This window comes from Pinus tabuliformis, chromosome 3_1 (genome assembly GCF_031772625.1).
Source record: "Pinus tabuliformis cultivar Carrire ecotype Pingquan chromosome 3_1, CPIR1, whole genome shotgun sequence".
NCBI classification, from domain to species: domain Eukaryota; kingdom Viridiplantae; phylum Streptophyta; class Pinopsida; order Pinales; family Pinaceae; genus Pinus; species Pinus tabuliformis.
The window spans coordinates 949,330,835-949,347,197 of record NC_142301.1 but is presented as its reverse complement, the minus strand read 5'-3'; the positions used below and the strand labels follow the sequence as shown (position 1 = coordinate 949,347,197).

Here is a 16,363-nt window from a genome sequence, read left to right as displayed (position 1 = left end):
TTCAGACTCTGGTTTAGATTAAAATCTAAAGATTAATATTTCCTTAAAAAGAACACTTAAATTACATAATTTTTGAAGGGCAGATTAGCTACAAGATGCTGCAGCTAGTCCGGAGCTTAAGGGATATAATGTGTCATCCATATCTAAAACAGCAGATTGAAATCAGAAACGAATACATAGAGCAGCAGTTCGATACCCATTGAAAAAAGCAAAAACGTAAAAAACAAAGAAAGAAGTGTGATACTCACCAAACAGAAGGCAGTCATATCGAGACCCATGCTCTGTCACGCATCGTTTGTGATCCAGCACCATTATTGATCACTCTGCAGTACATATACCAAACAATTATCATCCCATCCCCATCCCCCTAGACACTAATAAGCCGTTGACACCCCTGTGACCGCACTAGACAACTTTGAAGGAATAGTACCCCTATGGCCGCACCATAGACAAAGGGAAGTGCTGGTCTTAATGGTACAACCTTCGAGAGACATTCCTCTCACACAGACAGGTATCCTGTGTTATCAATAAGTCAATATAAACTGCACCATTTACAAAACCCTAACTCCAGTCAGATATTAAATCAAACTTACCACTTACGCAGATAATTTCGTCGATCCCTTTTCCTTTCAACTCCTCCGCCTTCTCAACAAACCCCGGAACATGCTTCATACTGCCACGGCGACAACATCTCAGTGTGTATTTTATTGATTTAATAGCAAGAAGAAACTCAATGAGCCATTAACCTTACAGCCTGATAATTAAATCCAGACTCTAATAATCCAAATGCCAGAGCATAGCACTATCAATCATATCTCAAATCAAGCGTTCAAGCAGAAATTCAAGTTACAGAAGACTTATTGATTTAATAGCCAGAAGAGGTTCAATCAGCCATTTAACCGTACAACCTAATAATTAAATCAAGATTCTAATAATCCGAAAGCCAGAGCATAGAACTATCAATCATAGCTCAAACCAAGCAAAAATTCAAGTTACAGAAGAATTAAAAAAACCCTGACCTGCAACTGGGAGTGAAAGCCCCCCGGGACGCCGAAGAGAATAATCTTCTTCCCAGCGGCCAAAGAGTGGACGGAAACTTGCTGGAGCTTGCTCTCTTCGTCAAAATAGGCCAGAACGCCATCTGGAATCTTATCACCGACTGCTATGGGTGCCATTGTAAACTCTCTTATCAAAATCTAACACAGCCCACGGGGATTGGAACTCAAGCGCAGCTGCAAATACTCGATCCCAATACCTGAGTGTCTCTTTGTGATGCAGTTACATGAAGGGAGAGCAACGGGCCGAGGGAGTCCCAACCGGTCACCAACCAATTCAAATCAACGGCTGAGGATAATCTAATCGTCTAACAAAGGATCTAACAGCGTAGAGTGATGACAGAGAGGCAGTTGGGAGAATTGATTTCAGAGGGGAACGCCTTACGGCGTAAATATCCACCCTACGTTGGTTACGGCATGCGTATTTGGTGGTTCAAACCTTTACCCTGTATGGATCATAATGCGTTTGTTTGGATAAGATGTATGAACTATAATATATAGTTTGAATATTTGTTTTATACGGTTTTGTTTACCATATATGTGATTTGTTATATGGTATATAATATAACCATATTATATGTTTTGTTTGGGATATGGCTATATATATATATATATATATTTTGGATTTTGGTTATGAATTTGGGTTTTGTTTATATAGTTAAGTTAATAATTATATAAAAATAATGATTTTTGTTGCTTGTGCAGGTTTAGGAGGCTATTGGAGGAATGCCAAGTGTCAAGCTGCCATGTGGGTCCCACGTGCTGACTGGGATGCCATGTGGCATCCTGTGGGCCCCATTTTTCCTCTGTCATACCAATCTTTGAAGAGCTCTATCTTTTGCATACGAGCTCAGATTGACACCCCGTTCGCGCCACCGCGATTAGGAAGATGAGCCCTCTCAGCTGATGCCATCAAATTCTCGTTTCTACCATTTTGAATTTCGAGCTTTTATCGATCCCCTTCCTGTCTCGAGATCCTCTTGGATCAACAACACACATTCAACAAAGTGAGAACCAAAGCCAATGAAATAGTTCAATTTCTTTAGTACAAATGAGAACAACATATACCACAAACATTCAAAGAATATTATTATAACATTTAAAATATATGCATTAAATTGTGTTGGCTCAATGAGCTTCAATTATTAAGTGAAAGTTCCAAGATACATCGATACAATGAATACCATTAGCTCCAATAGTGGAGCATTAAGCCATAACTTTCTCTCCAAAACAACTATCTTCCTCTCTAATGACTAGTTGGAGAAGCCAAGGCGAAAAGTCCTTTGCTTGAGTTATGAGGGTGTATATATAACAAATGAGGTGACTCTCCACATCTCCTATGACTCTATAGCTCCCCTCATCACTCTTGAACTTCCATATGACTTTTCAAATTCTCATGAGACACTTTGAAATCTACATGACCTTTCAAATTCTATAGGTGACCTTTCGACTTCCACTTACTTTACATTTCTCATTTTATTGAAAATTACATAATTACATCCACAATGATGTGGAACATGAGGACTCATACGACTCTTGAGATGAAGCTTTGACAAGACATGACTTGACATTGATGAAATAGACTTGATGGTTATGTGTCAATGTCAAGTTTCTCCTCTTGCTTCTATCCTTGTGTCTTCATGAAATATGCAACATGTTCTTTTTCTTCCTCCTCTAAAAGGTTTGAGGTTAAAGAGTCTTCATTATGATCTTAATTCTTCATCTTTTGTCGCAATCTAGTGTCCCTTCATATTCTTTTTCAACGATCATCTTGTCTTCATAAATTCATAAGTGTCTTCTAGCATAGTCTCCTTCTCCTCCTTTCTGAGCATCATCTTATCATGTCAAGATATGGTACCTGCAAACAGGGAAAATTGTAAGGATGGATGTTTATCTTAAATTTTAGCAACCTTGGTGAATCTTACTAGTCCCTAATATCCAAATTTAAAAATGTTTGATGATAATTTTGTAAAAATGTTTAGATTTCTGATTATTTTATATTAGACAATATATAATGTTGGTGATTTTTAAGGTAAAATATTTTTATACTATAAAATTTGGGCAAATTCATCTTTAGAAAAATGAAAATTAGCGAACCTTTTTTTGGAAAATGCATGGAATATTAGCCCACCTACGAATATTAACCCCTAAAATTTTCCCTGCCTGCAAATGAAATTCAGTCATGAGAAGACGACATCTTTCTGGAAATATCCTAGTATAATTTTTTTCATGAGAATCACTTATTGGCATGGAATTGAGTATTAGACCGAGAGGAAGGCTTAGGGATTGCAAGTGCATAATTTTATAGGACAGGGGTGAGGGATAGATGGCTGTGACTGCGCAATGCACAATAATTGGAAGCCTAAGAAGTAAGGTTGCACAATTGAGGGTCACAGTGAGGCAGCCTTGCCCACTATAACTTTTTAATGTGTAGTTTTACAAGGATATTTAGCAACTGGATTGCACAATTATGCAGTTCAAGTAGACAAAGAGAGAAATTGTTGAATGAAACTACGCAGTGCATAGAAAGAGGTTGGTTTGAAGGCAGGATTGCATAGTTTTGAGGAGCAAGAGGTTGTTGTTGAGCATTGTGAATGCACAATGTGCAATCCTTGGAGGAAATGAATACACATTGAATAGTTTCAGGAGGCAGGGATGAAAACTAAGGCTTGAAATTGCACAATGCACAATTTAGAGGGGCAGAGTGAGTCCAGGTTGGTTAGGCATGAAACTTTCCAGAAATTGGCTAACTGTGGGATCAGTGAGATAGAGATGAAACCAAGATAAAATTTGAACATGATCACACAGTTGGAACAATCAATGAAACAAAATTGAACACTTAGCACCTAGAATCAACATAATCCCTTTGATATGATAGGAAAACAAAACTTCCCCCCAATTGTGACACTTAAGATACACTTTATAATGCCAATGAAAAAACTAATAAAACAATGCATAAAACTTTAGGAATGAGTATCGTACATGTAGACATGGTAAATAGTCCCCATTGGCACCAAATATTCCTCTTATATCGAATCATAACTCTGCTTTTACAACATGCGACACTTTCGATGCCAAAGGATGACACTTATGTTTTCTTCAAAAAAGGACTAGAAAACTTAGAGGATTTACATAGGATGGATCTTGCTACTAGAAATGACAACTTCCAAGGTCAAAATAGGATTTAAAATTTGGATATTGGCCAAAAGTTTGCAGGGTGTTGTAGCAGCGACAACAAAGCTATTCTTTCTTTACCCATCATCCTATTTAGAGATAGTCCTCATTATAGATAAAACACAATATTGTTGTACCAATCATATGATCATAGGAAATAATCTTGACTTTCTTCATTACAAGACTCTATATTCACTTATTTGACCCCTACAATTAATTTACATAAGCTATTTTTCTTTACAAATTTTAGGGGCTTGATTTCAATATTATATTATTGTATTTCGGCTAACTAGCCAAGCCATTTCCCTTCTCGCAAATGGTGTGGAAACATCATCTTAATGGATGGATACAATACATAAACTATTACATCTGATGTTAAAATGTAACTTCTAAAGTATGTAATAGATTTAACCAAGGGATAATATTGTTTTCAATCGAGGAATAATTTAATTCATGTTTTGGTAATGACTTACTCATAAAAGAAATAAGATGATCTTCTTTTATTTCCTTTTGTTGAGTCAAGACTGTCGCAATGTTTTTGTTTGATGCGAAGGTGTACATGATAAAATCCTTTGTGAGCTCAAGTCTAATCAAAATAGGATAAGAGGTTATTTATATGTCAATATCATTGAATGCCTTCTGAGTGTCCATTCAAACTTGACATCCTTCTTCAACAGTTTTTTCGGAGGTTTAACAATATATGAAAAATATGGAAGAAGGTGCCTTACAAAATTTGTTTTCCCAAAAAATGTTTGGACTTCTTTTCTTGTAGTATAAGGCTTCAATTCACATATTTATTTGATTTCCTTTGGGTCTATATAAATCCCTTTTTGTCTCAATACATGGCCAAGAAATAATCCATCCGATATTGTAAATAAATGCTTCCTATGATTAATGGATACTCCATATTGTATATATCTTTCAAAGATTTGTTGTAAATGATCCTAGTGAGATGTATTGAGTATGCAATACACAATCAAGTAATCTTGATAAATTTTCAAGATTTTCCTATTGTTTATCTAATTGTGTAATCCATGGCCCTCCAAAATGTTTCCCTAATGTTTTTCCATCCAAAATGGAATTTAAGAATAAGAATAAGTTCTCCATTGTGTAGTGAATATAATCTTATGTCTATCCTCTTATGCCAGTAATATTTGATTATATCTAGAAAATCCATTTAAGATCGAGATTACTGCTACTCCAGTCACTTGTTGTGATAGCCATTCCATATCTAGAAGGGGCTAATTATCTTTAAGGGATGCTTTATTAAGATCATGGAAATCAATGCATAACCTTATTTCTCCACTTTTATTTCTAACAACGATTGGATTTGTAATCCATTTATAATTCCTTATTAGAAAATAATTCTAGCCTTTTCCACTTTTTATATTTCTAACTTAATCAAAGGTTTTAATTTCATATTAATTATTCATGGTTTTTTTTTAACTAGCTTAGCCCCTTCTTTCAAAGGAATGACATGTTTGAGGATCCTTTTATCATACTTCAACTATTGATATGTCCATGCAAATATATTCTAGATTTTCTTAAACAAGGTGATATATTGATCAACTTCATATTGAGTACAAGTTGTCCCAATATTTAACCGTTTGGAGCTTTAGGAATTCCAATATTTATCTTTCTAATTTCTTGGATTTTCTTGCTTGATGATTCTTTTGATAACTGGAACATCTGAATAAACATTGATTCAAAATACACTAATGTCTTCTCTTTTTCTAACATCTCTTCATTCTCTTCATCTTCTTGAACAATAAATTCATAATATGTTCTTCATTATTATTTTATTTTTTTTGGTCGGTAAGCACCCACGGGGGATTTGAACCAGTGACCTACCGCAAGGAGTGCCTTAACAACACACCCATTCACTGTCAATCCAAAGCCCCATGGGCAATATGTTCTTCATTATCAAGACCTTGTGAGATTTCCTATTTTTTTCGGGACAAATTAGTGACCTAAAACTTCATGATGATATGAATTATCAATTAGTTTATAATTAAATAGAGAAAATTCCATTGCGAAAGAATCAACCTTTTGATCTTGTTCGTGTGGGATAAAAAATATTTTGTAGGAACCAAAATCATGTAGTAACTCCAAAATTCTCTTTGGATAACTTTTAATCTATTCCTCCTTATATTAGACTTATTTCTAATATGTTTGAAAATCAACTTGAAATCTCCAAAAAAGGTAATATTTTTAATTCGTTTTTGTTGAGCAAGAATCAAACCTTGAACAAAAACCTCATATTCCACTTCATTTTTTGTACATGAAAATTGCAAACAAAAATCATATGAAAACCGCTCTACATTTGGGATTTGGAATACTATACCAATTTTGGATTCCATGTTTTGTGAAACACCATTGAAGATAATTTTTCATTTTTGTTGGGATAAATGAAAAATATGGCGTACTTTCCATGGCAATTGTAAATATACCCAATTTCTTGATGAATCTCTTTCTTCTTGAAAAATACCGGACTCCTCAATTCTCTTGGTATTCTTATCACATGACCATATTTGCCTAGAAGCATCATGCAACTTCTATCATTCATCATGTATCCTCCTAAAGCAAAACTCCACTCTCTTTCCAAGACAAGTCAATATGAAATAGTTAGTTCCACCACTACTACGGTAAAGGGAATAGTGATGCTTGGTGTTGAACTTATAGAAGAATAAAAATGTTTAATTTCACTTTAATTTGGCACTGGTCTTGAATCGATTGCACAAATACTTTCCCATGTCTCATAATGTTTAGTGCAATCTAGGCCTATTTATTTCATGATGTGAAGTGGCATGATGATATTTGTTGCACCATTATCCACCAAAAAATATATATAAGAGGTAAAAAGGAGGCATTTTATCTTGAGTCTTGACAAGAGGGGTAGGATTGCTTTTTTGGGTGTGATATAATAGATGCCTCTACACTCGTATTGGATAAATCTTCATTTTCAAAAGATTTGAGAAGGTTTTATCTTTGCTAAGGAATCTTTATCACCTCAAAAAATGGCAAAGTAGTTTGAAGATTACACAAGTAATCCATAATATCATAAAAGAATTTAGCTAGATTGACTGGATTATTTTTCATTACTTGAGTTAGTCCAGATTTTCCTTGTGCACTTTTTGGTACTAATGTTTCTCCTTGATTCCTTGTATTCGCCTATTGAACTTGAACCTTCAATTTTTCTTTATTCAACTAAACTCTTATTTTTATAATATTTTGTTTCTCCATGAAATATTCATTTTCTTTGATAAGATCTTCCTCTAGTAAATATGCTTGGACATCTCCCATATCCATGGACTTTGACGTGGTCAAATATTCCATGGGAATTTTAGGCAAATCTACATCTTCTTCTTCTTTGATTTCTCATTATTCCATGACCAAAACACTTGTATTTTGAAATATTTGAGGTCTCTATCCCCTTGGAGCTACATTACTAACATTCTAACCTCTATCTCATTTCTCTCTAAGCCATGTGTTAGTCCTCCAAAATTTTGTTCACACTGAGGCCTCTATTCATTGTCTATTTTTTTTATCTTATTCTTTAATTTTGCATTTCCATGATTTTTTTATTCAATTGGAAAATTTCTACATATATCTTTGAAGAATATGATTCTTATAATGTAGGGATATTTCACACATAAGGAGGAATTCCATGAAAAATCCCTCTTCCAAATGATGTATATTGAAAACATCAAACTAGCATTAGTTTCTTTGTTTTTGATATCTTCAAGGAAGACATGTCTCTTTATACTTTTGCAAGAATACTTTCCAAATCAAAATTACTTTCTAACATATGTTCTTCCATCTCTTTTTCTCTTCACATGGCTTCCTGTAATGTATTGATATGTGCAAAATTTATAGCATACTTAACATTTGCCAACATTGCATTTATATAACAACCAAATATGATTGGATCATATGGAAAAGCATCTTGGTTTTTTTTTTTTTTTTTTTGAATAAATACTAATTCTATTAAGATAAGAAATGTATAGTACAAGCAAGCTTGCTTGCAAGAGAAGCAGAAAAGCAAGGGAGCCGTAGGTGAAAGGCTATCTACCTCGCTTCTTAGAGACAGTCAAGGAAAGGGCCATAGAAAACACAGGAATACAAAAAGATAGAACTAAGCAGAGAAAACTACCCCGAGGGGTCAGTTCCTGCCACACAACATTTTTTGCCTTTTTTCTTGCTTACTTTGACCCATCCAGTGGAGTTTGGCTGAGCCATAACAAGTTGTAGACTATTCTGCACTGGCGATGGAATATCCTTATCAGAGTCTGAGGATGAAGATAAATGAGTGTGTTTCTGAGAAATCTGAGGGTTAGGGGGGACTGCCGGACCGACCGAGGGAGCGTCCATCAGAATCTCATCATTCTGCACATCTGCTTCAATTTCCTCCTCATTCAAACTAGAGGAATCTGTATCGTCCATAGGAGGGGGTGGCACACAAGGATTCCAGCTCTTGGATTTGGGTTTGCGTTTCAGATTCTTCTTTTTGTCGAGGAACTGGGTACATGTACTCTGGAGGTGCCCCGTTTGATGACAATGGCGGCAACGGAAGGCTGTATTCTCGTAATCCAAGGTTTGAGTCCAGTGGAAATCTCCAATCTTGAGATTAATCTGATCCGACAGTCCTTTGCTGATATCTATTTCTGCACAAAGTCTGCCGTAGGTGTAGAGTCCATTTTCCTTTCTTGAAGAATCTGTAGCCAGGTAGCGTCCTAAAGTGTCTCCAATGGCTAAGAAGACAGAGATATGCCATAGATGTGCCGGAAGATTCGGGAGCCTGACCCAAATGGGAAGCTTGGTGATGACAACTGTAGAAGGGTCGAAGTCTGGAAACCAAGGGGTGAGAAAAAGCCCAGCCGAACCCCAGAACCAAGGGCCTCCCGTTAAGGCCTTCTGGTAATCTTCATTTAAGTCAAAAACCACAATGAAGAATCCTTTTGAACATAAGTAGATCTTGCTTTTTTTAGTCCAAGTGGTATGGATCCATTGGTATAGATCTGTTGTGCGAGGCCAAAGCCCATTAAATCTACATATGAGTGCGGATTCTGCAAATATCTGGTAGCGATTTTCAATCTCAGGATGAGAGAAATTGATGGAAGGAATTTCCTCTGATTTGTCTACCAAAAATGGCTTTGGAGCCCCAGTTGGTTGGGCTGCTTTCGAAGAGGACTGAGGTTGGGCAGCGTCTTTGCGAGCTGCATCTTTATAAGAGAAAGAAGGGGCAGAGGAGGTCTGCCCAAAGGAACCACCTCTTAAACGAAAAGAAGCCCCAATAGAAGCGTCCTTATGAATGCTGTAAGAGGAGAGAGGAAGGGGATTCATAAGTTGCTTACCCTTATATAGCAATCTGAGGTAAGAGGAGGGGATCCCCAGCCAGCGTTCGAGTTTTTGCAAAAGATCCTACACGAGATCTGTTGCGCGTACCCATTGCATCATCATCTTGCCCAAGAGTTTGACTTGGATCTGAAATGCATGTGTTTCTTTAGACAGATCTAGCTGGTTCAAGAGAGGAACCTGCTTCCAACAACCCAGATTCGCCAGTCTTTGAGCATTGACCAAAGCTGGACAAGGAGCAGAGTGGTTGTGTGCTGCTAACCTTAATACCTCTACAAGCAAATCTGGTGAGAACGAGACGCAGATCCGCTGGTTGCTTACGACAGAGAGGAAATCTGGAGCATTCCTGCCGCGGAAAAGGGATGATATGGAGACAGAGATCCATGGCTGAATCCTTGGCCTGTTGCTTCGGAAATTAAAATCAGCCCTGTTTGTCGCAGGAGAAAAGGGGCATAGCGGTTTCCTGGCATCGCTCTCTTTTTCTTTAGCTGCGGGAGAAACATCTGTGCGCCGAATCACCAGATTTGGGAATTTTGCGGAGCAGGTCTTCGATCTCTGGATGCAAGTTACAGCGATAGCCATAGCTTAGGGTTCAGAGCTCTTCCCTCCAATTTATGCATCCTCTAGCTTCTAGTCAAAGATTTGTACTCTATTAATATAATCTTGTTTATGGGGTATCTATTGTAAAGTCTCAAGAAATTTAAGATTTAAATCTCTAATATTCTCATTCTTTTCAAGATGGATCTCAGTGAATTGAGTAAGAAAGGGATGATATCGAATAGGATGGGAATATATTCCTATGAAATCTTCTTGTATATCAACAAAGTAAGTAATTGAAGAAACAAGAAAGGAAATATACCAGTCATAAATAGGTATAGTTAGAGTTTGAAGAAATAATGTAGCCATAACAACTTCATATACAATCCCCTGTATATCACAAATGGATAGGAATTAAGCCATATGTTTATCTGGATAAATAACACCATCCTCATTAAGTATAGGTAAAAATCTAGAAGATATAGTAGGAGGGGGATGTTTCTCACCTTTTAAAGCGAGAGGACTTGCCCTTATTAATGTTTAATTCCTTATATTTCCACCCTCTTGCCTTTCTTTCCATCTTTCTTCATGGTCTTCCATTTCTTCCTTTCTTATAGTGGAGAGAAATATATGACTCTTCTTCTTAGAATTTCTAGCCTTCTTAGCAAGCTTCTTTTTTGTGTTTCTGGTCAAGGGCATTTTGAATTCTCTAACTTCTCTACTTCCAAATTTATATTGCAATGCAGTCACCTCTATGGATTTTGGGAATGTAGGAAATTCCTACTAGGCTAAAACTTTCCACGATCATTCAAGGTTTTCTTGGGTTCATGCAGTCTCCAAGACCAAGTTATATAACTAACAAGATATGATTCAATGGAATTCCAATCCAATGGGAAGGTAAGGTTGAACTTGAATAGGATGAGTCATTTATTATGAAAAAATATTGGTCATTCTATCCTCCCCAATAGGGTCACCAACAAATGTCAATTCCTTTTCTTGATAGGGAAAAAGGTTCAACCTCGTAGTTTCTATTTCCAAAATCCTTGTACATTTTTAAAGAGGTGGTTCTCCTCTATTTATCACACTCTAGTATATATAACTTGAATATTAAGGATTAAACATTCAATTGATGCACATGTGAGGAAAAATATTTGAAGCCAATTCAATCATACATAAATAGAAATTATTGGTCCACATATTTAGAGAACTATAAAATGATATAACACATTTAAAATCGCATGAGCATAAGAAAACATTCACAAGGCTCTTCTTTTTTGAAAATTAAAGTTAGTAGAATTATAAATGAAATGCCTTCTCAAAATAAGCTATCTATGAGAGTCAAAGAATAATTTATGGACTTAAAGTCTTAGAATAGAGTCATGTTCCTAAAGCACAATAACAAAATCATGTTACTTAAGTGTAAAAGTGATTGTATTCATCAAAAGGGATTGAGATTGGGCTCCCATGGACCAAATGGTAATGATGAAAGGTACTTGGGAGAGACGAGAAGAAATACAATTAGGGATTGGCTTTAAAAACATGCAACTATTCATTAAAGTCATATTGATCCAAGAATGAGAAGTTAGTAGGGAATTGCTTCAAAGAAAAATAAACTCACAAAATTGTAGGAGATCACATGTGGAATGGGTGTCGCCTTGATGTTGAAGAAGTGTCTATTTATATGGTTTCATCAAAGATAATTATCTTAATTTATTGGGATGTTACTAAGGATTAATGATTTATTTTAATAATTGATATAACCATTCTTCAATATACTATTTGATTAGAGGAATGATGATGTATTTATTTACTCATAACTCAAATATTTCTTCCTTTATTTATGGGGCATCTGAGTGTAATTTTCTAGCCATAGACAATTGGTCCTCATTTTCATTGACAAAATTAACCAACCACTTCTTAATTTGAGTCTCTTGAATGTTTGTTAAGGTTTTTAACTTAGAACGCCAATGATGTTTAATAATGTCTAATTCTTAATTCAGTATATACTTCAGAATAATTATGGGATATCTGATCATTCATGGGCCATGATTGTCTTCAATAACTTTAATATATTTGAGAAAGGTGTTACTCCTACAATCATCAATACTCAAACACTTAGTAATGGAATCTTGTAACATTTTTATTCTAGCAAACCTTCCATATTTGGTTTTCTTTATCCTTTTCAGGCATTGAAGGCCTTGTTGGGTTCTTTGGAATTAACTTAGAGTATTGACCTTATTTACAAAAGTTAGACAATTGATTATCAACAATTTTTTTATTATCATGAATATCCTTCTTCATATATTCAATAAATGATCAAATCATTTGGGATAAGTTCCTCAAATGTAATGCAATTTCCAACACTTCTTCAATAATTTCTAGTTGCATATTAATATTGGATACAATATATGATATAACACCATTCAGTAGATGTGCTGATTTCCTAATTTTCTAGGGGGTGTTGGGTGTAGTAGTTCTGATATTTAGTTCTTGAATATCCAACAAGGTCATAAACAATGAAGCAAGATTAAGAGCTTCATCAAGTTCATTTATCGTCTTTTGAGCTTTAAATTCTCTAATTTTTTTTAATGACAAAGTGTGTGAGACCTTCATCTATATCCTAATGTAACTTTATAATACATGTGGTTCTAGCTTCAGAAACATCAACCTTTGGCTTCTTCTCGATAGTAACATTCTTATTTCGAACCTTAGCATTTTCAAATTACATTCTCTTGGTTGACTAGTCATACTAGGTATTCTATATGGTTAAGGAATGGTCTTCAAAAGTGGCCAGTTCCTCAACAAAATTTTTCTCTATTATTCTTTGGGCTTTGACCATACGTATTGTAACCCCATCAGGTATTGTAACACTTTCAATCTCCATGTCATTGGGTCCTTTTTCACTATGAAACCCTTTTTTCTAGAATTCTTAATCTTGAATGAAATAATAATATGTGGTTTTTCCAAAGTCACTCAAAGTGGTGGCTCCTTTCCATCTCCTCCACCAAAGAACCTTTCATTACTATCTCTCTAATATAGATAATGTCTCTTCTCTTGTGATTAGAAGAGGAACTTGGGAATGCTTGTGGTATTGAAGTTGGATGAGCACTCATATAATTCTAACCTCTTTGTTTGGTTTTCCCTCCCATGTTGGTGTTGGTTTCCATGATCACTTGTTTAGCACGGGTGGATACTTCCTTTTCTTTGGTTGGAATGGTATGAATTTATTCACTTTCTTTAGAAATAATTGTAAATAAATTTTTGTATCTAACTACATCTATGTGCTTTGAGAATATCTCTTAAGGGTTGAATCCCTAGATGGGTTTTGCTTCAGTTAAAATTAAAGAATTTAACTACTCAGAGTATTATTCTAGATGAGAAAAAATTATTACTGTAATCTATCCAATGGTAAAAAGTAAGGATATGCACTTATTTTCCTTTTTTCATTTAAACAGAATTAACCATAGGTTCTAAAGTTGGCAGACTTCAATAATAAAGTATCAATCGAGCATGAAATTAGGGAGTAAGAAGGGTTTGTATTGAAATCCATAAATTATGACAAGAGTGTGGTATTCTCTTTCCTCATGTATTTCCTTTCCTCATAGGAATGTTTGTACTTCAGTAGAAATCCTTCAGGGATCCTTCTTAGTCAACATATAATTTTGTTTGACAAATAAATCTTGAATTCGATGAAAATGAATGGAGCCTTATGCTTCAATAGTATGGGATCTGAGATTGTATTGGCTCGACATGTAGAATTAGGTTACTTTCATGTGGTAACTCACGAAAAATATGACATGAAATAAGATCCATAACTAGATAAAAAATCAGGGAAAACCTGTGAGTATTAAATGAATTTACTAAATAAAAGGAAATCTCATTGGAGATGACCTCCACCTAGTTGGAGACAAAATATTCGTTAGCAACATAATACAACACATACAAAATTGGCCTGGGAACAATTAATGTTGTTTGTTGTCACATTAGTTGTGTAAATAGCTAGGATAAATCTTTTTATGGCAGAGAAAATATAGAAATATCAATAAAATAGTTGTTGCGTAGGACTTATGTTGAGTGTGGTAAGAAAATTTGGATGATATTCATTCCATCACCTTGAGAATCAAGAAAAGCAATGGCTTCAAACAAATTGAGCTACTTAGTGGGATCTAGTAGTTTCAATATTTACCTGAAGACCTTGAGAGTCATTGGAATTGGAATCTTATTTATGAATAGCTTGATAGTTTTAGCCTTTGGGTTGAATTGCTTGGCCCATAGATAAATATTTCTCTAAAGATCAAACACTTATGGTACACATGCAACATTTACTAGCCCTGTGGTCCAAATTTTGTTGTTTTTTCTTTCTTTTGGGGCTAGATTCAAGTACCATTTGTATGTAGTGGAGTAGTGAAAAATCTTACCTTTGCGAGGGAGTGAATTAGTTGTATCCCCACAAATTGCATGCTTCTTTCTTTTAGTAGCCATCTGTACTACCCATTTGTTTTCTATGCTAATGATTGACTATTTTTAGACGTGGCCTATTTTTAGATTGGATGGATAAGGAAATCGTGTTAGACTTGTGAAATAATGTGATCAATAAAATTATTGTGATGTAACTAATAAATTATTACTAATAAATAAAAAAGTTGGAAATTACTCAAGAAAGAAGCACTAGAGTTAGAATATTCTTTCCAAGATGGAAACAACTATTGGTGGTTAAATTCAAGATAAATCTTTCCCTAAATATCTCCTAAAAATCCCTAGGAGGAAATATAAAGGATTTAATATCATGGGAGAGAAAGATCTTATTAAATCACTTAGTTGGAGAAATATACTAAATTTGGGTGAAACAAAGCGACGTGGGAGAAAAAGGTAGGATTTATGGAAAAAGGAAAAGAACCTTTTTTGAGAAAAAACAAAAAAAAAAGGCCTAGGCACGTGGGTTGGCAAACCCAAAAAACGGGTTGATGCTAAAATTTACTAGGGAAGGAAAAATTTATAAAATACACCATCCCAGAATAAATGAGGCTGTTGATTCCATTGGCAAGCATATATTAGCTCGGGGGGAACTGGTGGAGTCAGTTCGTGGTCAAGAGGAACATCCTCAGTTCCTAAGTGATTTCCTAAGTAGTAATTTCGGTTAGGATTATGGTTATATTCTTTCAATTATGATGCATTTTAATTATAATATCATAATTCTATTCATTTTTGGATGATAGAGGATTATTATTTCGGTTCACTAGCTACAATAGAGACTAAACAATCTCTCATAAAGGACTAACTTGCTACAATAGAGACTAAACAATCTCTCATAAAGGACTAACTTTGTCCGTGCATGTGTTGTGTACTTGTATGTGTAATAGTTATAAATGAGATTATTATCGTGTAGGTATTTAAATGGGTTTGAAGTACTATGGATTTGTGAGGAATCCTTAAGTGAAGAAAATGCAAGGTGAAGGACATAAATATATATTATTGTAGATATATAGAAAAGTTAATTGGAAAAACAAAAAAAAAAACTTGGGATTCTTTTCCTTAAGGTAATGAAGAGTAGAAAATTTATGTTGGAATCTATTTTCTTGAGCGATATCATTATAATGAGTTCATTCAATTTTCTTAAACTAGAAATAGTCAGGTACATTCGCAGAGAGGGGGAGACTCTAATACAAAGACCCTGCAATCTAGAAGGTGTAGAAGTACTCATAAATATATGACGGTTGGAGAATAATTACCATGTAAGGGTTTGAGTGCCTCTAACTCTACTTTAGAAGCCCCACTACCCTTTAGTATTTTTGGATCCTGTATGCTCTTGGGTTTTAATAAGGGGAGAGATACATAGATTTTCCTTGAACCTAAAGAGAAATTGACAAGCATTGAAAAGGAATGTACTTTTATTTTAGTGAAATTTTTGAAAGGAATTAATAAGTGTTGGTGGTAATATTAATGACAAAGTAGATATCAAGTAGTTATTATTCTGTATGCAAGGGATCGCAACTAGGTAGTATAAAGTTTGTAGAGTGCGAGAAAATATACTCTGTTGCCTTATAGGTTACAACAAAATTTTAGAAAATAAAGTGAATACCACGCACCCAATACCAATTAACCAAACTTTAAATAACTATGAGAGTTGGAGGATAGAGTTAACGCTCATGCGAGTAATGGATATCAAAACATTACTAGATTCAAGCAACCAAAGACATGGAGTCCATACAGGTCATATTTAAATGACATGCCTCCAGCAAAGC

The 16,363-nt window shown here is 34.9% G+C and overlaps 1 pseudogene across 1 annotated transcript; it reads right to left on the bottom strand.

Moving 5' to 3' along the window:
• Window positions 1-95: 95 nt before the first annotated feature.
• On the bottom strand, window positions 96-1,374 carry LOC149190918 (peroxiredoxin-2B-like; annotated as a pseudogene). Its single transcript, XR_016256024.1, has 4 exons — window positions 1,020-1,374; window positions 594-673; window positions 249-323; window positions 96-143 (listed from the first exon to the last, which is right to left on the bottom strand). The product of XR_016256024.1 is annotated as a peroxiredoxin-2B-like (transcript).
• Window positions 1,375-16,363: the final 14,989 nt, after the last annotated feature.